The sequence below is a fragment of the Gopherus evgoodei genome, chromosome 8, assembly GCF_007399415.2.
Source record: "Gopherus evgoodei ecotype Sinaloan lineage chromosome 8, rGopEvg1_v1.p, whole genome shotgun sequence".
NCBI classification, from domain to species: Eukaryota; Metazoa; Chordata; order Testudines; family Testudinidae; genus Gopherus; species Gopherus evgoodei.
In genome coordinates this window covers 22,429,645-22,457,549 of record NC_044329.1, presented here as the reverse complement: position 1 = coordinate 22,457,549, position 27,905 = coordinate 22,429,645, and positions in this window count along the sequence as shown.

Genomic DNA, 27,905 nt, shown 5'->3' with positions numbered 1-27,905 from the left:
ATTGCTCAGGAGAGTAAAAAATCCATACCCTTGAGCTACATAGTTAAACTGACCTAATTCCCAGAGTAGACAGCACTAGGCTGACAGAAGAATTCTTCTGTTGACCTAGCTACTGCCTCTCAGGGAGGTGGATTACTTACGCCAACAGAAGAATCCCTCCGGTTGCTGTAGCGAGTGCTTACACTGAAGTGCTACAGGGGTGTAACTGTACCACTGTGGTTTTCAAGTGGAGACAAGCCCTAAAAATCATGGACTTAATAAAGAAGCCAGATTTATGTCTCATTACAACAATCTGTAACCCACTAACCTGCTTTTTCCTATCACTGCAGAGGTGTTAACTACCCACTTCACCTTGAACTGTCTCTTACAACATGTTAACTCCTTAGGCTAAGCAGTCTGTCCCATCTGTATTTAGCTGTGACACTCTGAGGACCTTTCCCAGAGCTCAAGAAGAGCTCTGTGTAAGCTTGAAAGCGTGGCTCTTTCACAACAGAAGTTGGTCCTATAAAAGATATTACCTCACCCACCTGTCTCTCTCATATCTTAGGACCAACACAGCTACAACAACACTGCAGTCAACAATACTGGTAGTTAAACGCTCATCAAGGAGCATCTAAGTTAACCTCTCAGGGAAAGTGATGGGACAGATCACAACTCTCAGTGCTATTGTTCCAGGTTCTCTGCAGAGACATGTAGACAGGACTTGTAGCTGTGCTGCTGTAGCATCTGGAGTGTAGACAACCTCCAAAATATGAACTTAGGCGATTTCTCCACAACCATATGAGCTACAGACTAGCTTTTCTAAACAAATGAAAAATCTGGAGAACTAGCTAGTACCTTCAGGGAGTTTCCAGACCGGTGTATAGGTGCGTGCCAGCTGTTTCCAGGCCCTGCGTCTAAGCACTTGTTTCCATTGGGGATTCTTGAGTGGCTGGATTGTTTTGAAGCTATCATTTTATCTTTAACAGTTAGACCAGGTCTTCCCCACAAACTTCTGCAGGCATACATACATCCCTCAGGAGTCTGAAGAAGCATGACCCGTGACCAACATAGCCAGTAAAAGCCCCTAGTATAAATGCAGTTATACTGGCAAAGCTGCTCTGTTTTCAATATAGCTGAAATAAATTATATTGGCAAAAGCACAGTTTTGCCAGAATAAACCATGTCCACCCTAGCAGTGGGATGTTAGAAATTTAGCTCTTGGAGGTTGTGGTCTGAGGCAAAACCCATTGATTCTAAAGACCAAAACAAAGGCAGCAGAGCCTGCAGCAAAGTACACAAGAATACAATACACTTGTACAGCATTGCCATATAGTACAGTTCACCTAATTTTACATAGTGACTTTCTCAAAAATGTATCTCAACACACTGTTTATAGCATTAAAATAATATATGTACAGAGAAAAGAAATGGAGAGATGCAGAGGCAAGATTGTTAAGGGAGAGTTTTATTGAGCTATTAAAATAGATGGGGAGTTCCCAAGGCAGAAGTTCACAGGATGATGGAGTTTTCAGAGGAGAAGGCTAGTAAAGTTGACTCTTATGTGTCAGCTCATGTTAACAGCCATCCATCTGGTCTGAGAGATTACACTGAGATCGCTGTCTTCTTTCAATGGCAACTTATGGCATTTGAGTGACTCTCAGACGAGTGCATGAAGAAACAAACAACAGCTGAAGCCAGGCTGGTCTTTCTTAATGAGTCTTTCTGCTGGCCTTGGCCTTGGCCTGGTACACTAGGGCATACACGCGCTTTAGGGCTGTGGGTAATGGTAGGTATATGTGAGAGAACAACGCAAAGTTATTAGTAAAGGGCTCAATTTTGCAAAGTGCTCAGTCTCTCTGTTCCCTGTGAAGTCCGTGGGAGTTGAAGGGGGTGAACACATTGCAGAATTTGGCCCTGTTTTTGAATATTTTCCCATGTGTGGTGCGCTTCTTTTCCCACTACAGTAGGGTCATGCCCTTCATATGCTCTCAGTAAGCTTTTGGGCAAGTTCTTCTGGAAATCTCACACAGCTCCCAGTTGGTAAGAAGCCCTAGTTTCTGATAGGGTAAAGGCCAAGTCAGAAAGCCAGTTATGCTGGGGAGACCAGTAGAAATCAACCTTATTTCATATGACAGCATAAATAGATAGCCATAATACTGGGCCCTAGACCACACCTTTCTCTTGGTGCCAGTCATTCCTGGAGAGGGGATACTCCAATTGCCCTGCACCTGTCCTGTCCCCTTTTAGTTTTCCAGGCACCAGTACCTCCCACCTCATTTGCCCTATCAGCGTAGTCAGACATCAGCTGATTCTTCTCCAGGATTTGTAAGTGTAGACAAGCTCCCCTTGTTTCTAAGGGGCAATGTCCCAGGGACGCAGGCCATCAAAGCATGGAGCTCACTGCAGCCTGTTTCTTTAAATCTGAGATGAAATCAGGAGGTTTATGTTACCCTAAGTACAGGGCTGTAATGGTACTGAACAGCCACATCTTTATCTATGCAGTTTTCTGCGTCCTTGCCTGACTCTAAGGCACTGACCTTTCTCTTTCATTTCTACTTTAGATCACTGACCTCATACCCCTCTAAAGCAATTTGTTCCTTTGAAGAAGATCTAGGTGGATAAGACTAGAGAGCTATTTACTTTTAGTGACCAAACACAGCAGTCTCCCAGCGTACATTACACTAGCTCTCTCTCACTCACTCTGGACGAACTCTGCTTACCCTGCTTTACTGTACCACTGCAGGCTGTTACACTCGACTTATGATGTCTGTCATATTGTATTCATGTCATCTCGCTGTAACCTAGTAATGCTGCCTTTCTCATTTGATCCTGCTGCAGGTCCCTTCCAAGTAGCATCTCTTAGCTTCTCCTACAATCAGATTGCTTACCTGGCCAGTCTCAGTGGTTAATAATGTCATGCCATGCAACAGCGGACACATCATCTTTCCATTTGTTACTCTTGTGTATTTTGTATTTGTCTCCAGCAGAGGATCAGCAGCTTCAACTCCAATGTCCCTGAATGTGTGAGGCCAACTCATTCAAGCAGAGCTGGGACCTGGGCAGGGCCGACTTGAGACCTATTCCACCAATCCCCCCCGAATTGGGCCCTGCGCCTAAGAGGGCCCCGGGCCCAGTGAGAATCCCTTCCCTGGCTTGAGGCGCCTTTTTAATTTTTACTCACCTGGAGGCGCTTCGGGTCTTCAGCGGCACTTTGGCGCCGGGTCCTTCGTTCGTTCCGGGTCTTCGGCGGTGGGTCCTTCAGTGCTGCCGAACACCTGGAGCGAGTGAACGACCCGCCGCTGAAGTGCTGCCAAAGACTCGGAGCACCGCCCGGTGAGTACAAGCCCCACCTGTTTTTTTACGTGTGTTTTTTTTTTTAAGTCATCCCTGCCGGGGCCCCGTCGAAACTGTTCGAATTGGGCCCCGCACTTCCTAAAGTCGGCCCTGGACCTGGGAACCCCCTGGGCTGACCTGCTTGTCCTGGGAAAGTCTTGGTCTTACTGAGAACCATGCTGAGTAGCAGGCAATGCAGCAAAGTCTGAGCCCCTCCCATCTGAGCAGGAATCTCCTTCGCTTTAATAACCCATACAGATCTTGTCTCCACATTCCTGCACACAGCATAGGCCCGCTGGTGCCATCAGAGAGCCAGGCAGTTTGGAAGGCAAATAAACATGCTATCTCAGCCCGGGGAGGAATAAAACTCAAATCCCACAGGTGCTAGAGCAGCTCAGTAAAAAGGTGCCTCCTTTATCTGGATATATCCTGCTCCCATTGAAGCCGGGGGAGTTTTACCATTGATTTTAACAGGTCCTTTGGGCCTGATACAGCAAGGCACTGAGTCCCCTCAGACCCCATTGGACTCAATGGGAGTTGTGGGCTCTCAAGAGGCACTGAAGACCTTCTCAGATCAGACTCCAAAACTAATTACTGAGGGCAGGGCCCTTGTCCTCCTTTGAATCATGTTGAGCGCTGAGCTCCCCACTGAGTGTTCAACAAATAATAGCGAATAATAATAATCCAGTTCATAATCAGCCACAGGAGGCACAAGCAGCTTGCACGCCTGGCTCAGCATCTAATGCAGGTGTCCACAGCAGGGGCAGGGGCACACACGGCCATTTGCAGAATGACCTAAGTATTTCACAGCCAATTCGAACCACAGGCAAAATGCGCTGGTGGGGTGAGAGGCTACGAAATGCTGAGATTTGTCTCCTGGTGGCTAGGGTAAGACCTGCTCTGGGTGGGGACTAGCACTCAGCCAAATGGGAAGAAGTCAACAACGGCAGGCAGGGAGGGGAAGTTTTCCGAGTGTATATGTCAATATATAAATGAGGCTCGTGCATATAGAGATCCCTGTGCATGCTCCCATTTTTCCATGTATGCCGACATTTCTCTCTGCACCAATACCCTTGGGTGCACTGACAGCCTGATGGGTGCACAGGTATCTCCTCATGCATGCAGATGTGTCCATGCACATTGATGTCTGAGAGTGCATGGTGCTATCTCCATGCCAGTGTGCACCAGCTCTCCATGCCTAAACTTAACTCAGTCCTTATCAATAGAGATAGCTGCTGTTTATCTGCTTTCAGGTTTTAATTGTGTTCTCTAGGGCTTGGGATGCTTTTTAGTGGCCAAAATTTGGACCTCAAAGAACTGTCTCCCAGTCCCCACTCTTCTCTGCTCACCGTGGCCCCAAAGCACAGAAATTCCATGCACCTCTCCTTGGGGGGTTGGGTTGGTTTTTATCTGAGTGCTGAGATCACTGTTTTCCTTCACCTCCCTCTGTTTATCTATCCCCCTCTGAAGGAGCATCATTATCTCATGGAACAGACCCCTGCTCCTTCCTCAGTGTCAGCAAGTGCTGAATGGGTAAGACAAATGAAGGAAGCAGTGGTGGGATCCAGCTCTCTGTGGAACTAGGACTTCTTGTTCTTTAAACTGCAATTGTTGGCAATGCCATCCCTAGGCGCCATCCCATTCCTTATGGCTCAGGTCCCAGAGCTATCAGCAGCTAGTCTGTATCCCATTTTACTATAGCAAAGAGCCTAAGCCTCTCATTAGCCCCACCTTTAGATACTCCCTTCCCTTTTCTTTATATTTGCCCTTAAAAGTCCTGGCCCCATCACTGTGCTGACCTAGAATAATCATTCTGAATGACTGGTACATGCATTGCTGTTATTGGCACAGCAGGCTTCTGAGCAGGGTCACTGGACACGCCATCCCTCCCTTAATGATGGGCTTGGGTCTCAGGGCCGCTATTACTTACCATCCCATTTGCTTGTGCCATCTCTAACCTTCAGACCACTCTAGACCCCAGTATCATGAGCACTTTTGTAGGCTAGAGCTTGCATAGTTGAATAGGAGGCCACTGGTCACTACCGCCAAAGTCACACGGTATCTGTACACTGCAAGAAAAACCCTGTCCAGGTGACTAAAAATCTGCAAAAGACTATCATTTTTTCCCTCATCCACCCACCCACCTTGTCTGGATTCCCAAATCCTCCCCTACTTATTGTTTGTCTGACTCCTTCCAAAGAAACCCCTTATATATATTTTATATGTGTGTATGTGTAAATATTTACTGTTAGTACAACTAGGGTGACCAGAGAGCCACTGTGAAAAAACAGGACAGGGAGTGAGGGGTAATAGGCACCTATATAAGAAAAAACGGGACTGTCCCTTTAAAAACGGGACATCTGGTCACCCTACTATTAGCCACATCATAACATTCAGCACAAGATAGTGTGCTGGATACCACTGGAGCTAGTAGCATTGCTGTGGGTGACTCCTCTGCATGCAATACGTTATTACAGAAGCAAGCTCACATCACTACTACATTGAGCACATATCTTTGTCTGTTTCTCTCTTCTGTACATTGTAGACCTGATTGTCAAAAATTAGGCAGACAATTGCATATTTATTTTGCTTGCACACTTACCACAATTGTGTGCACAGATCAAGCGATTCCATGAACAAAGCCAATAGTGTTTTGCATAAAAACAAATACCCAATTTTCACATTTAGTTGGGGGTAATTGTGTGAATAAATTAGACATGGAATTGCATGCACGTTTATGCACCTAACTTTTTCAAATCAAATCTCTCTCTTGCTTGCTCGCTTTTGGCATACATACCCCCCTCCCCACACACACACACACACACACACACATGCAAAAAACAGGATCTAGAGAAGCAACACCAACTAGTCTTTGAAGCTAAGGTATAGGAATATGGAGTGTACGGTATAGAATTTTTGCTATTAGCAACCCATGGATGGTGATACAAAGAAAACTTAAGGATGCAATAAATTAGGTTTGCTCAAAATAATTTACTACCAACAAAGAGCATTATAGACACCAGAATAAGAGGGGGAAAGGCACTGTTGGAGAAATGCCTGTTTCTGCTTTGCTAGAGCAAACAGATTGTAAATTCTTTGCACCAGAGACCATCTCTTCCTCAGTGGATTTTACATTGTTAATGCTTAATAAATAATACATATTAATAACAAAATAAGAACCATCCATCATCCATATGGTCCTTAAAACAAACAAGAACCAATTGTTTTCTTAATTTCCAAAATGTTTGGTTAGCCTTTTAAATTTATTTTTCTTTTTAGTTCTCTCTGGCACAGACATGTAGAACTCCCCAGAAAAGGCAGCTCTCCTTGCACTGCTCGCCCCTCCAGAAGCAGAAAGCACTGGCAATCTTAGGAGAGCAGATGTTTTTATGTGAATTACAACCTAGAGGTTCAGATTTGAAGAAGCAGGCCTTGTCTGCATTCTGGTTTTAGCGATCAGTGCGATTACCCCGATGTAGCTGCAGCAATGCAAACTCTTAGCACAGAGAACTGGGGTAAACAATTAACTGGGGTAAATTGCCCCACTTCAAGTCAGAGTTTATACAATGCAGTGCACCTACGTGAGGGCTTTCACTGGTACAGCTACAGCAGTGTAACTGTGCCAGTGGCCAAACCCCCAGAGTAGAGAAGGCCATAGGTAAGATTCCAAATGATGAGGTGTTTTTCCTAAAGGAGCCTCTGAAATTGTCATGGTTCTCCCATCACTGTTGGTAAGTTTACACAGTGCTTAGAAGTTACCTCCCTTTGTTTCAGAGGGTTGTGGAGGGTTTGCTCAGCTGTGCCTGCAGGTCTTTGGCTGGAATGCCAAGTGCTGACAAATAAGTTGTGATACACTTGAAGTAGGCCTATATGCCTGTACACTGCATAGGGCCTTGCGTATGTGTACAGTACAGTGAAGCTACATATAGGTTATTACCAAAGCCCAGGGACTGCATATACTGCTTGTTAGTACTCTGCTTGTGTCCCAATAAACCGACCTGAAGATTATCGCCATTCATACCCACAATTAGAAGCAGACCCATGGAATAATGATCAAAGGAGGAATGCATACAGAGCTGCAGTCTGGAAAAAGGCCAATTAAGACTATAGAATTCGGCTCATAGCCATAAATGTGTCTCTACCATCTGTCTTTGCTGCATCTCCAGTGTTCTCAGTGTCATTTCATTCAAAGTATCATGTCAGCAGAAGCGAGTCTTGTCCTTGGGATCCATGCCTGGACATCTGAGGTGGCCTAATGAAGCAGTGAGTCCGTGATCAAGAGTTGACTTAGACTCGGGAAGAGCTAGTAGCCTATGAACATGGAGCAGAAGGAAGAATCTGGGAGGAGGTAGGATGTGGGTTAATGACTTTTGGAGAGCTCTCAGATACCACAATAATGGTATGAAATGAAAATGGGGTGCAGCAGTACAAGAACCTGAACACAACAGAAGTTTTTGGGATCAGCGTTCCACTTACTCTCAACCCAGTCTTGGTGTCTGGGCTTTCCCCACATTCTCACACATCCTGGATATTTTACCCCCAGGGAGTTTAGTGAGTATCTTACAACCTCTATCACAGAAGCATTCCCTCTGATTGGTAGAGTGTGCAAGCAAAGCTTATGCTAGTCTGGAGATTGGATGTGATATGGGACTTAAATGTATCGTAATTGCTGGTTCTTTACTCTCTATAGATGAGACACAGAGCAGAGCCACCCTTTAGTTATCTCCTGTATTTGGTTCACTTCCTTGTCTTTTCCCACTACAGTGTAGTTAGGAATGAACCAATGCACTAGACTTCAAATCACCAGTGTGTCCAAACTCATGATCCATTACTGATCCTAGGGGAAGATTTTTTTGGTCTCATAACATAACTTCTCCGCATCATCTTTCCACCCTCTCCCCTCTTAGTCTTCACAGTTCCCAACATGGATTGTTGGATTCTTGTTTACAAAGTTCTTTGTTATTCTTAGAATCTGAACTTAGAGCTCAAAAATGCTCCCCTGGTGCCCATCTCCTGGGGTCTCGTACAGGACTGTTTACTACACAATATTTTCTAGCACTTTGTCCTGTCTAGTTTTAGCTGACCCAAGAGAAGGGCTTCTAATGCTTCTCTTGGGAAAACGAATACCGTTCACTGTCCAGAAGCTTTCCAGCTTAATATTACCCTTGTTTTATTCTTGCAAAGCAGCATCGGAGGAAGGGACACTCTTTGTGTTATTCAGTATAATTGTTCTCTTCTTTTTTCTATAAATGTAAAGTCATGTGCTGCCTGTGGCTTTCCGGTTGGGTCAATCTCAATTATTGCAGCCCGAATGATTCTTGAGTAAAATCAGGTTTCTGTGAATTGTCCCTCAACTTTCTCTTTAGCCCGTCAGTTGCTGATTTTCTTGAAATGTTCTTTCTTAGGCATTCTGGGTACATAAACATTATACCATGTCTGTGATGGTGCCCACCATAAGGCTTTATGGAAATATGCTTATGAATGTATATATGGCATAACTGGAATATGTTTTATGCTACATATGCCATATAACATATCTCTGTAAAGGTCATGATCTACTGAATCTATTAATCCTATTTGTATGCATGTGTCATTATTGTATTAGAAGTTATGAATATTGGCAGTGGGCTTGTTTCATTTTTAGTAAAGCATTTTGTCAGCTTCTTGAGAAAGGAATGTGCAAATTAAGTGCCCAATCAAGAAGCAATTAACAGACAATGGTTCTTGGAAGGCTCCAATCCACATTAGAAGTCTACATGAGGACATTCAAGGTAGTATGTGAGCAATGGCTGCTGCCTGCAAAAACTGAGTCATGCATGGACATGGGATTTGCCCAGGTGACTCCAAAACTCCATCTTGGAGCTGGACTTTGCATAAGGGAGAGGAGGGGATCTCCACCCGCAAGAGAAAGTCTATTTAAGCCCATTGGAGACTCCTCAATTTGGTCTTCAGCTGGCTAAAGAGAGAGCCTCTCCACCTCCAAGGATACCTCAAAGAAACTGGAACAAAGGACAGTAATTACAGGGGGTGTGAGTGATTGCTGGACCCAGACTAGAAGGAGACTAGCCTGTATAAGGAAACTTACTGGAACTTCTCTGAGGGTGAGATTTTATCTGTATTCAGTTTCTTACTGTATTAGACATAGACTGGCGTGTTCTATTTTATTTTGCTTGGTAATTCACTCTGTTCTGTCTGCTATTACTTGGAACCACTCAAATCCTACTTTCTGTATTTAATAAAATCACTTTTTACTTATTAATTAACCCAGAATATGTATTAATACTTGGGGGGGCGGCGGGCAAAGAGCTGTGCATATCTCTCTATCAGTGTTATAGAGGGCAAACAATTGTTTATCCTATATAAGCTTTATACAGGGTAAAATGGATTTATTTGGGGTTTGGACCCTATTGGGAGTTGGGCATCTGAGTGTTAAAGACAGGAACACTTCTGTAAACTGCTTTCAGTTAAGTCTGCAGCTTTGGGGCACGTGGTTCAGACCCTGGGTCTGTGTTGGAGAAGACTGGCGTGTCTGAGTCAACAAGACAGGGTGCTGGAGTCCCAAGCTGGCAGAGAAAGCAGAGGCAGAAGTAGTCTTGGCACATCAGTTGGCAGCCCCAAGGGGGTTTCTGTGATCCAACCAGTGACAATGTCATCTATATCAGTCTAGTTAAAGCAGCACAACCCCCTGACCTCTTTGTGCAAAATGAGCTATACTGGCAAAACTGCATTTTTGCTGATGTAATTGCATCTACACGAGGGGCTTTGGTCAATGCAGCTCTGACAGCAAAAGTCTGTAGTGTAGACCTGGCTGCAGCTATACCAGTATAACGGTTCCTGTATGGGAAATGGAATCAGATATACTCGTTTAAAGCAGCGTTATATCAGTATAATTGCATCCACTCTGGGAGATGTACAGGTACAACTACTCTGGTAAAAATGACACCCCAAATCACCATTATAGTGGCACCAACAACGTGTGTAGACTAGGCCTTAGACTGTGCCCTCTGCCAGAATCTTCAGTGCCCATGGTCACCGTCAAGGAGGAGTAAGGCCCCAAACCTTGGTTTCATTTTTAAAGGGTTTTACCAAATCTGATGTGACCCACAATGTTTTCATGAGAGTAAAAACTAAAACATCAATGCAGCACTTTTCAAAACTGTAAGCATTCCGCAGAAATGGGAACCCAACCATAAAAGCCTGGAGCTCTGGGCTGAGAACTGGACCACAAAAGTGATGAAAAAGAAAATGTGAAGCTGTCTCTAGTGTCACTGTCCTGTCTGAATCATTTACTCTTGTGAGTTACAATATGGGTGAGGAACATAACGTCCAATTATTTTTAAAGGTAGAACATTCCATTAGGGATGTATATTCCTGTAAAAATTATGACTGCAAAGCAAAATTACGCTCTTTCTGTTAACCACAGAGGTATGTTTTCTGTATACTTGTTATTTTACAAAAGTTAAGTAGACTTTTATTGTATTTATTGTGTGAGTAAATGAACAAAATGCCATATACAGATGGTGGAGAGTAAATTAGGTTGTTAAAATCCTTTGTTTTATTGATAATCAATAGTTGTTTTAATAATCTAAGATTTTGATAGTCTAATCTTACATTAGTAAGTGATAAGGACCATATGGGGCTAGATTTTCAGACATCATATGCAAACGTATGCATAGAATTTATATGCTATTGAGTGCACTAATCATGGCAAATGATTGCATCTGCACTTACCTGTGCAGTCCTGGTAATTGCACCAACTTGGCTGTGCACTTGCACAGCATTTTACATGCCTATGTGCTCTCCCTAGGCTGTCTGACTTACATTGTCTGAAGATTCAGGCCATGAGCTTCATCTTAAGATTGTCCCTTTAAAATTCTTGTTCTCTTTCTTCTCTGGGTAGCTCCTGTTATAAGTTTCTTCCGTTTGGATTCCCTGATTCAAAAACAAGAATGTATCAAATTGGGCAGAAGAAAGAGAGTTTGATTAGGAAATGTAGCTCGTCCATTTTCCAAGTGTCTCAGTTATTTGTCCTAGCGCTTCTCTCTTTGTTAGTGTGAGGGTTGGTAGGTTGTGGAAGATGAGGATTTAATGAATGTCCTTGCAGATGATAATAACCAGCCTTTGACTTTCACACAGTAGCACTTCTCCTCCTAGGAGCGCTAAGGTTTATTCTTCTCTGGCTTTTTACTATTTGGGGATAATAAAGTTTTAGCAGTGGAATCTCCTTAGGGGAGGCTGGGGGAAAATAATCATTTTTCTTATATTGTAAGGGGATGGACTATGTCTGTCTAAGGCTGAGCTGCACCTAGCACAATCCTGGATATGGCCTCTTGGCCACACCTTAGTGCAAATAATAATAAGTTAATAATAGTCCCACTCATCCAGAGGGATCTCAAAGCACTCCACAAACTAAGGGCAAAAGCACCGCTGAATGCAGTTGCCACTGGGCGGGAGAGTGGCAGCCAGCTGGCACATAGCACACTGCACTGGCGTGTAGGGGAGGGGAATTCTGGCCCAGGATCTCAGGGCAAACTCCTGTGATTATGAAAACATGTCCTGGGACAATTTCCATGCAAAGCAGAGAGGCCTTCAGTTTGTCAGGACTCATTCCAAAGGCTTGGCTTCCTCTGTTTGGAGTTCCAATGGAGTCTGATCATTCTGTTGCCATAGCCTGGCCTGGCCCTGAACATGCCTTTATGGTCACTTTTGCCTTCCCATCTTCAGACATCACTTGTCTCCAATGCAATAAAATCCAATAAAGACCTCACATTTGGCACCGTCAGCTGGAGGCAAGACAACATTCAAGGAGTTCCTCCAAGCAGAATTTCCTTTGTGATTTTTTAGACTTGCTTTAGTTTCAAGTCAGAGTCCCATGATAGACAGTATGCGAATACTGCTTCAGCGGAGCGGAGTGCTGATGCGGCTAGAATACACCAAAGCTTAGGCTAGAATTCACAGATATTCACTGAAATTCAAGGAGTGGTTCCCTCCCTTCCACCATATGGGTACCCTTTATTACTAGCTATTTGCAGACATCTATGTGAACATTTGGGGGGCAAATGGTCGCTGGATGTGTAAATTCCCATAGTCATCTGGAAACAGGAGAATTCCTTATTCCTCAGCATCCTCCTCCTCGTTGAAGTTTTATTAATCCAATCAGGGAGCAGGGACAAACCATGTGACTTAGTTGACCAGTCACAACCCTTGAATAATGAAGAATCCAAGGGAACAGCCCACGAGCAATAAATGGGCTCAAAATTGTTTGTGCAAATTATCCCCTGACCTGTGATGAATAATGATCAGGGCTGGATTACAAACATCTTGCAAAAGTTGCAAAAGGCTAAATTGACTGACTGATTTATGTGCCATGAAATTGCACCAGTTCTCACTGCATCCGTCAGTGGGGGTGGCATGTGCAGCTGGCCTCAGCAGGTTTTTGCTTTTAACTACCGATCAGGGGTGCATGCGCCAGGGGCCACTACATTTCTGTCTGAAGCTTGCACTGCCCCTGAGAACTGAAAACAAAACCATAGAGCCCAATTTGAGATATGCCCATGTCCATGGCCCATGCAGACTCCCTACTGATGCGTGTGAAGGGGCCAGCTCCCCAGGTTTGCCTATGCAGATGGGGGGACCTGCATGCACAATTTAAGGCAATTCCTTTAGAATGTGGACCCAGAGAGGGTGGAGGTTTTTACACCTTTCGAACTGGTATGTCTCAGCTGTTGATCTACAGACATACTCCCGGCAGTTGCCCAGTGCCGCTGTATGTGAGGAACAGCTGAGGGGAAAAGAGCGAGAGAGCTAATGCACTAGCATCCAGCAGGGCTCCCCAGCTGCTCCATCTAACTGCTGCTGAAATGATTTCACATCTTGTCTGGGACGGGCCTGGAAAATCACTTCCCCAGTAATGTCTAATAAGAGCATGTCAGTGTCCCATCCTCCAGATGCACTCCAGTGGAAAGAAAAGGGCTGGAGTCAGCAGCTGAGCTGTCTGACTGACTCACTCTGCCTGCATGCTCTTGGGTGATGCAGGCAGCGTGTGAGCTCTGCCGCACAGAGAATGCTGCACTCGCAGGGAGTCTCTCATTGCTCAGACACTTTATTCACACTAAGCCATTGTGCCAGGTGGGTGCCTTCCATTCAGCTGTCACAGGATGAGTTGCTCTGCCCACTGCCTGCTCTGCTGTGGGGCTGGCCTCCCTTGATCCCAGAACCCTCCTGAATGGCTCTTGTGTGCAGTTGCATTAAGTCCTGGATCCATTGATGCCTCTCTCTCTCAACAGCACAGCGCAAGCAGAGAGTAAGAGTCCAAATCTGGAGTGCACATCACCTACTTTGATTGCAGCTGACCCAGCACTGAACCATCAGTGCAGAAGTGCAGAGCAACAAAGGCTGTGCACTTACCTCTCTTAAGACCTAAGGTGGAAAGAACAGTCAGGGACAGTTTCTGATCTCCATTACACAGGTGTAAAGCCAGACTAAACCGACTTTAGTGCTGTCATTATGCCTGGGGAACCCAGAGCAGAATGTGGGCCTCAGTATTTTGGATCTGGCACATTCAAATGAAAAAGGAAGTATTTATCCGGCTGCTTCTGTTTTTCCATAAGGATTTCTACTTACAAAGGCCCCTTTCAATTAGGCAGGCAGCAGCATGCCGGAGATATGGCAGCAGGAGATAGTGGGTAGCATTTTCCAAGTGGAAACAGCAGCTGTTGTGAAGAGCTCATGGGTGAGACGTTGTCTGAAATCTTATTATGGCTGTAAGTGAGAAATGAGCTCGGTGGCCTCAATTTAATTCCCATTTGTCCGCATCAACCACTAGACTGGCACAAATCAGACTGAGAGGCCCAGGACTGGGATAGTGGGCCAGAACTGAGGCATACTAGCAGAATTGTGTGGGAGGCATGTACTAAAATGGCAGGGGGGCAGCAGGTCGAGATGCAGGTTCATTGGCTGAGTTATGCGGCGGAGCAGCATTGGAATAACAAAGCCCTGCAGGAATGTGTGGTAGTGGCAAAGCTGTGTAAGGTTTCCAGCACTGGCACAGCAGGGCATGCAGCAGATCAGTGCTGAGGAGTGTTGGCAGAGGTGGGATGCCATGTGGTTTCTACATCATGAGGGCCTTCAACAGAGCAATGTGTGGTGGCAGGATTGGTACATCAGGACTAAGGAGCATGAACCCAACACCTATGTTTTGTTCCCCGGACTTCAAAACCATCATAAGGGAGAATGCAGGTTAGATCTTGTGCCTAACTACCCTTGACATTGTCCTTGAACAGTGAATTATTGGACCTGCCTTGTTCAGTGGGTTGTGTGGTATATGTAGCTTGAAACCATGATAGCATTTATAGGGCTTGTCTACATCAGAAAGTTGCAGCGCTGGTGAGGGAGTTACAGTGCTGCAACTTTGAAGGTGTACACATCTGCAGGGCACCACCAGCGCTGCAACTCCCTGTTTGCAGCGCTGGCCGTACTCCCGTTTTGTCTCGGGTGTAGAGGATCCAGCGCTGGTGATCCAGCGCTGGTAATCCAATGTAGACAGTTACCAGCGCTTTTCTTGACCTCCGTGGAAGGAGGAAGCCTCTGGTAATCAAGCTGGTTTCCTTTCCCGGTTTGCTCTCTCGGTCCCGGAGCCACCCAGCAAACCGCAGGGAAGGAGACCTGCTTGCTCGGGGTTCCGGGACCGAGAGAGCAAACCGGGAAAGGAAACCAGCTTCGCCGCGGTTTGCTCTCTCGGTCCCGGAACCCCGAGCAAGCAGGTCTCCTTCCCTGCGGTTTGCTGGCTGGCTCCGGGACCGAGAGAGCAAACCGCGGCGTTCCCGGTTTGCTCTCTCGGTCCCGGAACCCCGAGCAAGCAGGTCTCCTTCCCTGCGGTTTGCTGGGTGGCTCCGGGACCGAGAGAGCAAACCGCGGCGTTCCCGGTTTGCTCTCTCGGTCCCGGAACCCCGAGCAAGCAGGTCTCCTTCCCTGCGGTTTGCTGGCTGGCTCCGGGACCGAGAGAGCAAACCGCGGCGTTCCCGGTTTGCTCTCTCGGTCCCGGAACCCCGAGCAAGCAGGTCTCCTTCCCTGCGGTTTGCTGGCTGGCTCCGGGACCGAGAGAGCAAACCGCGGGGAAGCTGGTTTCCTTTCCCGGTTTGCTCTCTCGTCCCGGAACCCCCCTTGAAGCCGCCCAACAGCGCTGCAGTGTGGCCACATCTAACACCACTTGCAGCGCTGGTTGCTGTAAGTGTGGCCACTCTGCAGCGCTGGCCCTATACAGCTGTACTAATACAGCTGTAACAACCAGCGCTGCAAAATTTTAGATGTAGACATGGCCATAGTATCTATTCTGCACCTTTAAATCTAAAGACACTCCTGGTGTGCAGAGGTCAGCAGCCATTTTGTTCCCAGTTACTGCAGCCTGTTACAGAGGAAACACACACACTGCGCTCTCCAAGGGGACTTTGCTGTTATACTTTCTTGGTGGTGTTGTCCTGAATCTAAAATGAAAGCCATTCTAGATTAGTATAGTTCGCTTCAGGTTGTAAACCATGTCATCCTTGGGCAGGTTATTCCATAATTGTCCATGACAGGGTTTCTTGCATCCTCCTCTGAAGTAGCTGGGATAGGCCACTGTCAGAGACAGGAGTATGGATGAGATAAACCATGGTCTGACCTGGTATGGCAATTCCTACAGTCCGATGTGTATGGAAATGATGAGACTGGTTTATTCTTCTCCTTGACATCATTCTAATAACCTGAGACTGACCAAATCCTCTGCCCCAGGTGAAGACAGACAACCCCAGCTTAGTAAAGCTGATCAGAGGGCCAGGAAGAAAGCATCCACCAGAAATGCCCATGGGTGAGCAGCCTGTGCTCTATTTTCAATAACTAAAGTGAGGATTGTCATCTGCATTTGCTTAGCGAGTGAATAACTTTATTTTTGATACGATGTTCTTGTCTCTGATGACTCAGGCATGAAAGCAGACAGCAGATAAGAATGAAAAGGCCTAGCTGGAGGGGACCTGGTGACTGTTCACCAGCAGAATCTCCAGAGGCTGGAACCCTTCCAAAGAATTTACCCAGTTGTCAGTAATAAGAGCAGGATTTGCTCCTTTGCTGGGCATACAGGGGCTCCACTCCAGTGAAAACAAACCAGCATGTCATGATAACAAATCAGCTATGTCCAGTTAAGGCTATGAAGGCTGCAGTAGCAAGAGCACTGGCTATTATAGACTTGGCATGCTCTCTCCTGGTTGCTTTGCAATATCCTGCAGTGCCTAGCTCTTCCCACCAGTGAGGCCAGCGCGGTGGCTGGATTTTTCTGGATTTTGTTTGGATAACATTATGACCAGTTCTGACATCTCTAGTTGTGCCACTAAGACACGAGCATGCATATGCACCACGGCATACTTTGATTGTTGCAGGGGTCAGGAAGGAAAACCTGCCAAACCCCATGGATGGTGGTTTTGACTGGGGTTTCCTAGAATATAGTATATACTGAAGGACGCAACCTGCTCCCAGTGAAGGCCAAGACAGTTATTCCATTGTCACCAATGGAATCAGGACTGAGGCCTTCAAGAGCCTTTATGGTTTGTGCAGAAGATTCCTCAGGGCCACATTATGAAGGACCCAAGCAGGAACTTTTGCTGACCTGCCACTCCCCGGACTCCTGGGCAGCTCCATTGCCTTTTGAAGGTTGGCAGCATGAGCTCCAAATGCCAGTCCAGCGCAGAGACCTAAGTGGGTGAAGGCTCCTTATTTAATCCCACCCCACTGTGCACCCATGCAGGGCGAGCCACAACCTGGCTTTGAGCATAAAACATTCTATGGTGCCTTGATAATAATGCAGACAGAGCAGCAAATGCTGATCTTCTGCATATTGCCACTGGGGCCCAGTGGGAGTTACCAGGACTCACCTTCCCCTGAGGCTGGAAACTATCTTGCCCGCATAGGTCCAACCCAGTGTGGTAAGCCTCATGCCCCTATATCAAAGGCTTTAAGGTTTCCTACATTTTTATCTCAACATTCCCCAGTAACACCCTATCCCCTCTACCCTACTCCACTCTATACCAAGAGGGTCCTTTTCCCAAAGCCAAACAGGTTACACTAGTTCTAGGTTTGGGGCTGGGCCACTGTGCAGAAATCCGTCCTTTCGCTCTGCCAAACTGTTCTCTGGGCAGTAGGCTACCATAGGCTTCTTGGGGGAGTTTCTATGGCTTGTTTGGTAAACAAGAGACAAAGGGCTCTCCCATCACCATCCCTTTACCATGTGGTCAGTCTATTGTATTGTAACATCACCTGCCCCCATGCCGATAATCTGGAATTCCTCCCCCAGTTCTTCCTGGGGCCAGATGCTGGTAACTGCAACGATCAGTTGAGATGGCAGTGGTGAATCAGAGAGAATAATGACAGTGTGAGTTAATCAATCATAGAGCAATTCAGTCCTTGATTGTTACATTTCTCCACCGCAAGGAGCAAACAGACGCCTTCAGTCTGCGTGACTCTTATTTTAGATTGGGAGAACAAAACAGCATAAAAAGACAAAAGAAAAGCCTGCCTGCCTTTGTCAACTCCAGACTGGCTTTCTCCACCCCTTCTACCACCAGTGCAGTCCCCCTGGCGTAGAGGGCTTGTGCACAACATGGAGAGGGGCACAATACCAGCCGGCCAGTCCAGTACACTAGCATCTACCTCAGCCGTGTCAACATTAGCGTTCCACCAGGGGAGAGTGACAAGTTACCTATTTACTGGTGTATAGGCTGCCTAGCTCTCTGCGGACAGTAGAGTGTGCAGAGATTTAAAGGCACAGTACACAGAGACAGCATAATTAAGGTCACCTATCTTTATACATTGCATTTATGTTTAAAGGGCAGAGAATGTTGCTGTTTGGAACAGTGGATGAATATCTGGAGGGGGTCAGGTGCCTTCTGCAAGCCCCCATTTTACTCCACCATTCCATGACCTGTAAAGGCCTCATGTCATGGTAGCCCCCTGTGGCTGATATATACTGGCTCTTCCATAAATTCTTGAATTGCAGGGCTCCATACTGCCACCATGTTTCACTCAAACCCAGGAACTCAGTAAGTCCATCGGTTTCAGCCAAGCTTGTGGCCTGCTGTCCAACCGCTAATCTCTGATATATTACCTGATGCATCTCTGATACTCCATGCCATTGAACAGAAGTGACACCGAATGGCACGTTACCTGACTAGGCACTGATACAGGCCTGGGTTTTGCAAGCCCTTGTATGATGCACAGCAGGGCACAGAAGGTCGTTGTGCTCCAGCAGACATTATACATGGACGCAAACCCGATTGCGTGCCAGGTGCAGTCCTTCGTACTGAGAGTGAGGCCATGTTTACACTAGAAACGTTTCCCCATGTAGTGCGTTTTTTTTCCTGACATTTCCATATTGGCAAAAGTCCCAGTGTAGACACAGTTATCCCCACATATGAGTGCTTTTGTCGGTATAGCTTATTTCACTCAGTGAATTGGTATAAGTTACGCCGTCAAAAGTTGTGTCTTTCCTGGAAGGGTTTGCTGATACAGCTGTACCTGAATAACTATACCAGCAAACCTCTAGTGTAGGCTCAGCCTGAAACCCCTCACACACCCACTCCCTCACTGAGAAGAGAGCATTGTAAAGAGGAGGCAGTGAATTGGAGAATCTTTCTATCTAAGATACTTATATGACTTATAGATACTTACAGGGGGGATTTGATAGCTGCTTTCAACTACCTGAAAGGGGGTTCCAAAGAGGATGGATCTAGACTGCTCTCAGTGGTACTAGTTGACAGAACAAAGACTAATGGCCTCAAGTTGCAGTGGGGGAGGTTTAGGTTGGATATTAGGAAAAACTTTTTCACTAGGAGGGTGGTGAAGCACTGGAATAGGTTACCTAGGGAGGTGGTGGAATCTCTTTCCTTAGAGGTTTTTAAGGTCAAGCTTGACAAAGCCCTGGCTGGGGCGATTTAGTTGGGGATTGGTCCTGCTTTGAGCAGGGGGTTGGACTAGATGACCTCCTGAGGCCCCTTCCAACCTGATATTTTATGATTCTATGACCCCAGTCATCACAGTATCTGAGTCCCTCGTAATCTTTTTTTCAATGTATTTATCCTCCTGACAGCCCAGGGAGGCAGAGCAGTGCTATTCTCCCCGTTTTAGAGGTGGGGGACTGAGACATAGCACAACTAAGCCACTTGCCCAAGGTCCCACCGAATGCTGGCAATGGATCTCTGGTCTCCTGAGTCCTCGAGTAGTGTCCTAACCATTGGGCCAGCCATCCTCACCTGGGCCTGTGTGAGATGGGAGACATGGGTTTAAGCAGCAGATTCAAACTCACAACACACCCTCCCAACCAAAACCAAAGGCATTCTTGATTCACTGGAATGCCCAAATAACCCCAACCGCAGAACCCTCGGTTGGAGTGTCGTGTTGAAACGAAGCATTGACTTAACAATAACAATTAGTTCCTTAATTAGCAGTGACTTACATTTTTATCGCAAAAGCTCCCCAAATGCTTCACAAGCTCAGCCACTTCGTCCGCCACTGAAAGGCGGCTTGAGAAATCAAGCAATTAGCAACATGTCAGGTTTGGTAAGGATGTTGAATTCCCCAGACAGCATGAACACGATGCTGGGCAAAACAGACAGTTTCTTTGGTGAGGAGAAGGTTTATCCTCTCGCAGTTCACTTGCTTCCAAGTTTGTCAAATTCCACGGAGATCTGAGCAAAGCATTTTGCAGCTGGAGGGCTACAAATTTCAGCCATTAAAAATAAATATAAAATGACCTAGTTTTCCCCAAGTCCAAGTACTAGAAAATGATACAGTAAGTGGAATCTACAAATGGATTTCAGATACACTGATGGAGCCATGAGATAAAAGCAAAGAGAAACCGATACAAGAAATGACGCACAGGCCCTGCCTCCAGTGTAAAAGCAAGTGGTGGGGACTCCGTTATGATTCACTCCATCCCTGCCCTCAGTTAAAACACATCTCTCAAATGGGATAGCAATGATTCTGGGAAGGGATAAAACCACTCCTGCTTTAGGGCCATGGCAATCTCTAACTAATTGAGGTTAGGAAGAAACTGCCTCTGTAGGCAGGCAGGTTACCCCACAATGGCTCACTGCAGGGCTTCTTGCATCTTCTTCTGCAGCAGCCAGTGCTGGCCACTGTGAGAGATGGGACACTGGAATACATGGACCACTGGTCTGATCCATCTGGGGAGCCCCTAGGTGCTGTGTTTCACACCCCGGTTTTAACCACACTCCCAAACTGTGCTACGCACTCAGGCTTTGCACCAAATTCAAACATTATCAGACCTTTGTCCCTGGAGCTACTTAGGTGTGCGTGGTTCTGGGCTGCAAAACAAAAGTGGGTTTCAACCATGGCAGGGGTCCACCATGCTATAACTGGTTTTCACCCATTGCTTTCACTCTGGGATTCACTGTTTTCCTCTTCACTGGGAAGCTGGGGTCTCAGCTCCTTGCAGGATCCCCAGCATTTGAAAGGAGACCGCAGAGTGAGAGCTTCTTTCCAGTGCTGATCTGTTTCATTTTGCCCAAAGTATTGAGGTGAGCAACCTTGAACTGTTCCAATCACATCCTCTCTGGAGGCAGAAATCTGCCTGCTGGCTCCACAATTAAAATGGAAATGATTTGATTATGAGGCATCGTTAGAAAAAATAACCCCCCCATCAGTGTTATTGAGGGTTTTATTTATGGATCAGGAGAAGCACAACAAACTGGATTTATTTCTATAGTTTATAAATCTGGTCTGTAAAAGCTTACGGGACGCAAGTTTTAGAGTCACAAAGCATTCCTTTCAGTTGGAGACTTAGCAACCTTATTTCCAAAACCTTTGAGTGACAGCTTGATTGCCTGATGTCAGGAAATGGACAGAGCAGTGGCTTTTTGTAGCAGAAGGCCATTTCCAAACCCTCGACAGCCTGCCACATGTTTAGAAATCTTGGCAGCGGACTTCTGAGTGCTGCAGCTCAGTCACACACCCTCGCCTTTCTGATTTACAAGTCGGCTCCATTTATTTATTTTCTTGACTCTCTGCTGCTAGTGCAAGTGATTCATGAGGCCTTTTGCCACTTAACACCAAGTTTGACTTTCCATAACTTGATCCATTTTTCCACAGTCCATCTGGCTCTTCCCTAAAGGATTAAAGCAGCGTGTAATGTATGAGTTAGCGGCAGGAATTCTCAGCAACGGGCTCGTGGAATATGCAGATGTTCGACTCCCTGAAGCTACAGCATTGCTGGGGAAAGTAATTCAGTTAGCATCCCATGCATGTGAAACTGGTTCTGCAGGGCCCAATGTGAGGAATGCCAATGAGGAAGTTGCTGAGAACAGTGGCCCCATGTTGCTACATTAGGAATCTATTCTATTCCATTCTCTTTAACTTCTTATATCGCTCCCACCTCACAGTATCTGAGTGCCCAATCTCTGTCTAGCAGAGTGGATTCCTCAGCATTACTGGGCTTAATCTCCCCTAGATGAGAAAAAGTTATTGAAATTTGCTACAGGTTCTTGGTGAAATGAAGAGGTGGACATAGGAGGTGTCTGCAGCACAAAGGCCACCCCACAGCTAGGGGCTAATATGCACCTCTTGTTGTCAGTTCCAGCAAAGAGGCCAGTCTCTCCTCTTCCTGCTAGAGCGAGGGTCCCTCTGGGGCAGGGCAGGGACACATTGTCAGGGACGATTGCCCTGCAGAAGCTTGTGCTGCACCTGTTCTGTGGATACAGAGAGGCCTGGGGTTCTCCATCTGCATCTTTCACCAGCACTACATTCACTTCAGAAAAGAACTGCACCTGTCAGATTCCCCCAATGGCAGTAGCATTTCCACACAGCTTTATCTGCGGCCACATCACAAAGCCAAGCACAGAGCTGTTTGTCTACTCTGCTTCCTGGAGCCATATCCCAGGGCTGTGGAGAGGTAAGTGTTCCCTGGAACAAAGCACCATCCTTCCCACATTTACCACAGGCAGCGATGCGCCTTCCCTGTTTGAGTGAGTGAGAAACCTACAGAGAGCAGCAAAGCACATGGGGATTGATCACATCCGTCTGCCAGATTGGCTGGCTGAGAGAGATGGAGCAGGGGTTTGATTAGATTTCTACGTATGTCTCAAGTCCTCTTGGGCCAGGGGCATGCGGTTCAACTTCTGAGGACTCAAAGCAAACTAGCACCCTCTCGTTCTTTCTGTGAAGCCGGGAACTGGGGCTGATTCCCCACGGAAAATGTTATGGCTCATCTTGCTAGGAAACAATGATTTCTTCTTCACCATGGAAACAGGCATTCAGTCCTTTCTGCGGCACCAGAGCCAGCTATGCCCCTGGGTTCCTGGCAGAGCCTATAGCATTCATGGCAGATAGGAATATTTAGCATAGCTTAAAACTTCCTGCCCTTCCCTTTTCCTCTTCCCCTACATCTGGGCCCTGGTTAGGCAGGAGGGATGCGGAGGAGGTCCCATTCCCCACACCCTGACACTTCCATGCCCTGTCCACACTAGGAGCAGACCCAATTTGAAACCACGGACAATTCGTAACCACGGACACAAGCCAACTCCTAACTGTGGCTGGGGAAGCGGCTTAAAATGCAGTCAGTTACAACCCCTAGCACAACCCAGTAGCCTCAGAGCTGCTACATGTTGATTCACCATAGAACAGCACACAAGGGGCCAGATTCTCAAACCAGTTAGATGCACAATCATGTACAGGACTGGCTTTATGAACTTCCGGGCCCAATTCGAATACCTGCAGCAGTCCGGGGCTTCAGCTGCACTTCGATGGCGGGGGGTCTGCTCCAGGTCTTCCATGCACCGAAGGACCCCCTGCCGCTGAAATGCTGCCGAAGACCCAGAGCGGATCCGCCCCCCCCCCACTGCTGCTGAAATGCTGCTGAAGACCTGGACCCCCCCTGCATGGGTGTTGGATGAGTAAAAAAAATTTAAAAATTAAAAAGACACCTTAGGTGCAGAGCCCTCTTAGGTGCGGGGCCTGATTCCTGGGAATTGAGGGAATTGGCCTAAAGCCAGCCTTGATCATGTATGCAAAATGGGCATGCATTTGCATGCCCAACTTGCATGCACAGTTACTGTGACTGCATGCACAAATCAGGCAACAAGTGGGCAATTGGATGCATTTGCATCCACAATTACCAAATGCACGTGTGCACTTGCAGTAAATGCATATGCAAATAGGCCACACAAGATGTGCACGAGAAGTGCTTTAGTGATGCAGGTGCTTAGTCTAATAGCCTGGGTAGCAGCGGAACGGCAGCTACAGCAGAAACTAACTCCAGAAAACTAGGACTCTGCTCTCACTCTCCCATTCTTTAGCTCTCTTGTGGGCTCTCTAACCCAGCAAGAGTGACCTTGGGGAGGGAGAGACTGAAGGATTTGCCTTTAGCTGCCAAGTAGATGAAGCACCTCATTATGCCGAGATGAGACGGCCCCAGGGGAAAATATCCATCACCCTGAAACCCCAACTGTGGGGGCCCGTGGCGCATTTATGACTGGAAACCTTATTGTGCAGGCTGGAGGCAGCACGGACCTGGACAAGGCAAGAGAGCAGCGTCATGGGCATGGCACAGGACTTCCGCCGGGCTGGGATGTGTGGGAGTCAGGCAGACACACAGAGTGCTCCAGGGACTTTACTCGTGTGCAGGGCCGGTGCAAGGAAGTTTCGTGCCACCTTGCACCCCCCCCAGCCCTGCAGCAGCTCTGCGCCCCCTCCCCCGCCCTGAAATGTCCCGCCCACCCTCGTGGCAGCTCCCCACCGCCTGGCCTGAGGAGCCCTGCGGTACCTCCCCACCCCAGCTCACCTCTGCTCCGCATCCTCTCCAAGCAGGACTGCGCAGTGGAACCCCTGGGCTGGCGGCTGCCAGCAGCGGCGTGCTGACCCAGAGGACCTCCCTGGGTTGCCAGCAGCGCGCCAGGGCAGTCCAGAGGATTCCGGGGGCCTGGGGTCTTCGGCAGCGGGGGCCCCCGCTTTGGTGGTAATTCGGCAGCGGAGGGCCCTTCCGCTCCAGGACCTGCTGCCGAAGTGCCCCGGAGACCCGCCGCAGGGCCCCCCCCACCGCTGAATTGCCGCCGAAGCGGGACCAGCTGCCGAAGTGCAGTCGGGTCTTCAGCGGTAATTCTGTGGCGGAGGGCCCCCGCCGCGGATCTCTGGAGCACTTCGGCTACTGGTCCCAGAGCGGAAGGGCCCCCCGCCGCCGAATGACCGCCGAAGACCAGGCTGCATGTCGGCAGCAGGTCCCGCTTTGGCGGTAATTCACCAGCGGGGAGTTCTTCCGCCCCGGAGTGGAAGGACCCCCGCCAGCGAGGACCGGGAGCAGAAGAAGCTCCAGGGGCCCGGGCCCCACGAGAGTTTCCCGGGGCTCCCGGAGCGAGTGAAGGACCCCGCTCCAGGGGCCTCAAAAAACTCTCGTGGGGGCCCCTGCAGGGCCTGGGGCAAATTGCCCCTCTTGCCCCCCTCTCTGGGCGGCCCTGCTGGCACGCTGACCCAGAGGAAGCCCTGGGCTGCCAGCAACGGCGCTCTGACCCAGGGGACCCCCTGGGCTGCCGGCTGCCGTGGCAGCACCCTGACCGGGGGGACCCCCTGGGCTGCCGGCTGCCGTGGCAGCACCCTGACCCGGGGGACCCCCTGGGCTGCCGCAGCAGCACCCTGACCCAGGGAACACCCTGGGCTGCCGCAGCAGCGCCCTGACCTGGGGAACACCCTGGGCTGCTGCGGCAGTGCCCTGACCCGGGGAACACCCTGGGCTGCCGCGGCGGTGCCCTGACCCAGGGAACACCCTGGGCTGTCGGCTGCCGCGGCAGCGCCCTGACCCAGGGGACTCCCTGGGCTGCCGGCTGCCGCGGCAGGGCCCTGACCCACAGGACACCCTGGGCTGCCGGCTGCCACAGGCAGCTCAGACTCCCTCTCTGTCCCAGCAGCAGCAGCTGCTCAACCATTTAAAAAAAAATTGGGGGGCGCTTTTTGGTGCCCCCAAATCTCAGCGCCCTAGGCAACCGCCTAGTCTGCCTAAATGGTTGCACCGGCCCTGCTCGTGTGTTCTTCCAGGTCAGCTCTTGTGCCTATCAGTCTATAGCATCTACCCCAATAAAAGATTCATGACCCACAGGCAGCACCGCTGGCTTTGCTTCTCTCCCATTTTTCCTCGGCCTTTCTCTTTGGCTTCTCTGTGCAGGAGCTGGGAAGGAGTGGCTTGCTAAGACTAGCCTGTATTCACAGCTGTCTCAGGTCAACAACCAAGGGGGCAGGTTGACTCCAAATGAGCATCAAGCCTCTGCCTCCAGAAAGCAGCTCTCAGCTGAGCAGTGAATCTGAGGGGTGCAAGATACAGGACTGGTCTAAGGGAAGAGCAGCACAAGTGAGTGCTCGGGGCCCTGCCTACTCACAACCCATAGTCTAGGCCTGATCCCCGCACCACCCCACTCTGAGCACTGGTAGGAAGGGGAGATAATTCCCTGTCTGAGGCCCCTGCTCCAGATGCTGAGGAGGCCAAACCTGGCTCAGACATTCTTCTCTGCCCCCTCTCCCATCACGATGGGCCAGAATTGTTCACACTGGTGCAGGGATGACAGAAATCACTCCTCTCTGCTCCAGTTAATCCCTGTTAGCCCAGAGACAATTTGCTCCCATCTGCCCTCCGTGTGGGGTGCTGGCTGAGGGTGCCTCTGGTCTCCCCCAAAGGCTGCTCCCTCGGAGATGTGCTAAATCAGTGCCTCTCCCCTTCCCCCTCTGCACACCCCCTGCCCAGGCCTGCTCACCTTCCTGCTTTCCACCACCGCTACCGCCTCAGCTGAGGGGTATCCCCAGGCCCTGAATTTAACTTGACCAGTTCAAATCAGGTGGCCAAGCAGGCTAGTCCAGTGCTCAGCACAAAGGGCCAAGGGGCCAGGAAGGTCCTTGATTCCCCCAATGACTCTTCAAACCATGTGAGCCAAGCAAAGCCCACAGTAAGAAACCACCCCCCAAAATAACATCCCAGCTCTGTAGCGCAGAGTGGCCCCTCCATGGAGCTGCAGCTCAGGTAGTTGCCAACTCCCCCACCCCGCTCCCCATTCCAGGGAGAGGCAGGCGAGGTGCGTGTCCCGAGGCGGATGGTGCTCCTGATGAGCTAGGACAGTGTGGCTCCCCCTCGCTGCTCAGCATCTCACCAGCACCCCCATTCTGTCAGTCAAGAGCCTCAACACACATCTCCCCACCGTGCATGCAGCCCATCAGCCGTGCCGCTGGCTCAGCCCTGGCGGTGGCTGCTCAGCTGACGCAGGCAAGGCCGCATTTCCTAGGTAAGATGCAGATCAGCCAGGTTCCTGTTATCACTGCCTGAGACTGGCTATGTCAGCTAGCCCAGTGTACACTCCAGCCCGATCACTGATCACAGCTTCCGCCTGGCTCCGCTCTGTGCCAGGTGTTTGTTTAAATGGGCTGATCTGAGCTGATTCTGCTGCCCCTCCCTGGCTCTAGTTTCTGTTGCCATATTCCATGACATCGCCCGGTTCCTTGGGGCGGTTGTGCTCTTATGTCACCTGGTGTTGTGTCGTAATCTTGTCATCTCTGGAGGCTTGGAGCCAGCCAGGCATCACGGCCCACCCTGGCCTAAGTGGGGGAGCTCCTTGGAAGCCAGCAGGGTTGTGCCTTCTTCACACTAGGAAGTGGGACCTGCAGCTTCTTTGGGAAACATCACCAGTTCCTGGGAGAACCCCAGGAAACCTGCGGGGAGTGAGGGTGGAAGAGGCTGACACATACTAGAGCCCCCCCATCTCCTCTGAGATATGCAGCCCCACCCCCACCCCAGCCTACTGCAGGAATTAGAGCTCAGGGTGGGTAGAACAGGCCATGCTCTCCATTAACCCTTAGTGGGCCAGCTACGTCTCCCATTCCAAACACTTGGCTGCCTGCCTGCCTGCCTGCTGTGCCCTATGTGGGGTGGTTGGAAAGAGCACTGAGCAGCCCAGCTGCTGAGGTCTCTCGACTATCTGATCAGATGCAAATGGACCTTGTCACCTTGCTGATCTTATACAAGCTCCTGGGTGCGGTATGATCAGGTGGCAGCAGCCAGCAGCTTCTGCCTGCACAAATGTACTCAGTTATGCAGCACTAATGGCAAAACATACCTTGTGGTCTGAATCTTTAACCAGAGCAAGGGTTTAACTTTATCAGCAGTTAAAACATGAAACCGCTCCCCAAGGGCAAAGTATCTCCCACTGGCCATTGCTCTGTTACCCTAAGCTCTAAGTGCTCAGCCCAGCAGCTCCACCCTTTCCTAGAAATCACAGGTTCTGCTCCTTCTGTGGGTGCAGTTCTCTCTCTCCCCTGTGCTGCAGCTATTAGTGTTAGGGTCAGATTACAAATGCCTCTATGTTCTACATGCATACATACCCAGTGTGCATCTGCTAACCAGGCATTTGTGCACACCAGGCTAGTCACAAACAGATGTCTGGAATGCCCAGCAGCGGGCATGCAATGACATGGGTCTAGCCCCTTCCCTGAGGGGGCACCATGGTCCAGTACAATAGGCAATGGCCTGGGAATTAGGAAACCTGGGTTCCAGTCCTGGCTCTGCCCCTGTCACACTGTGACCC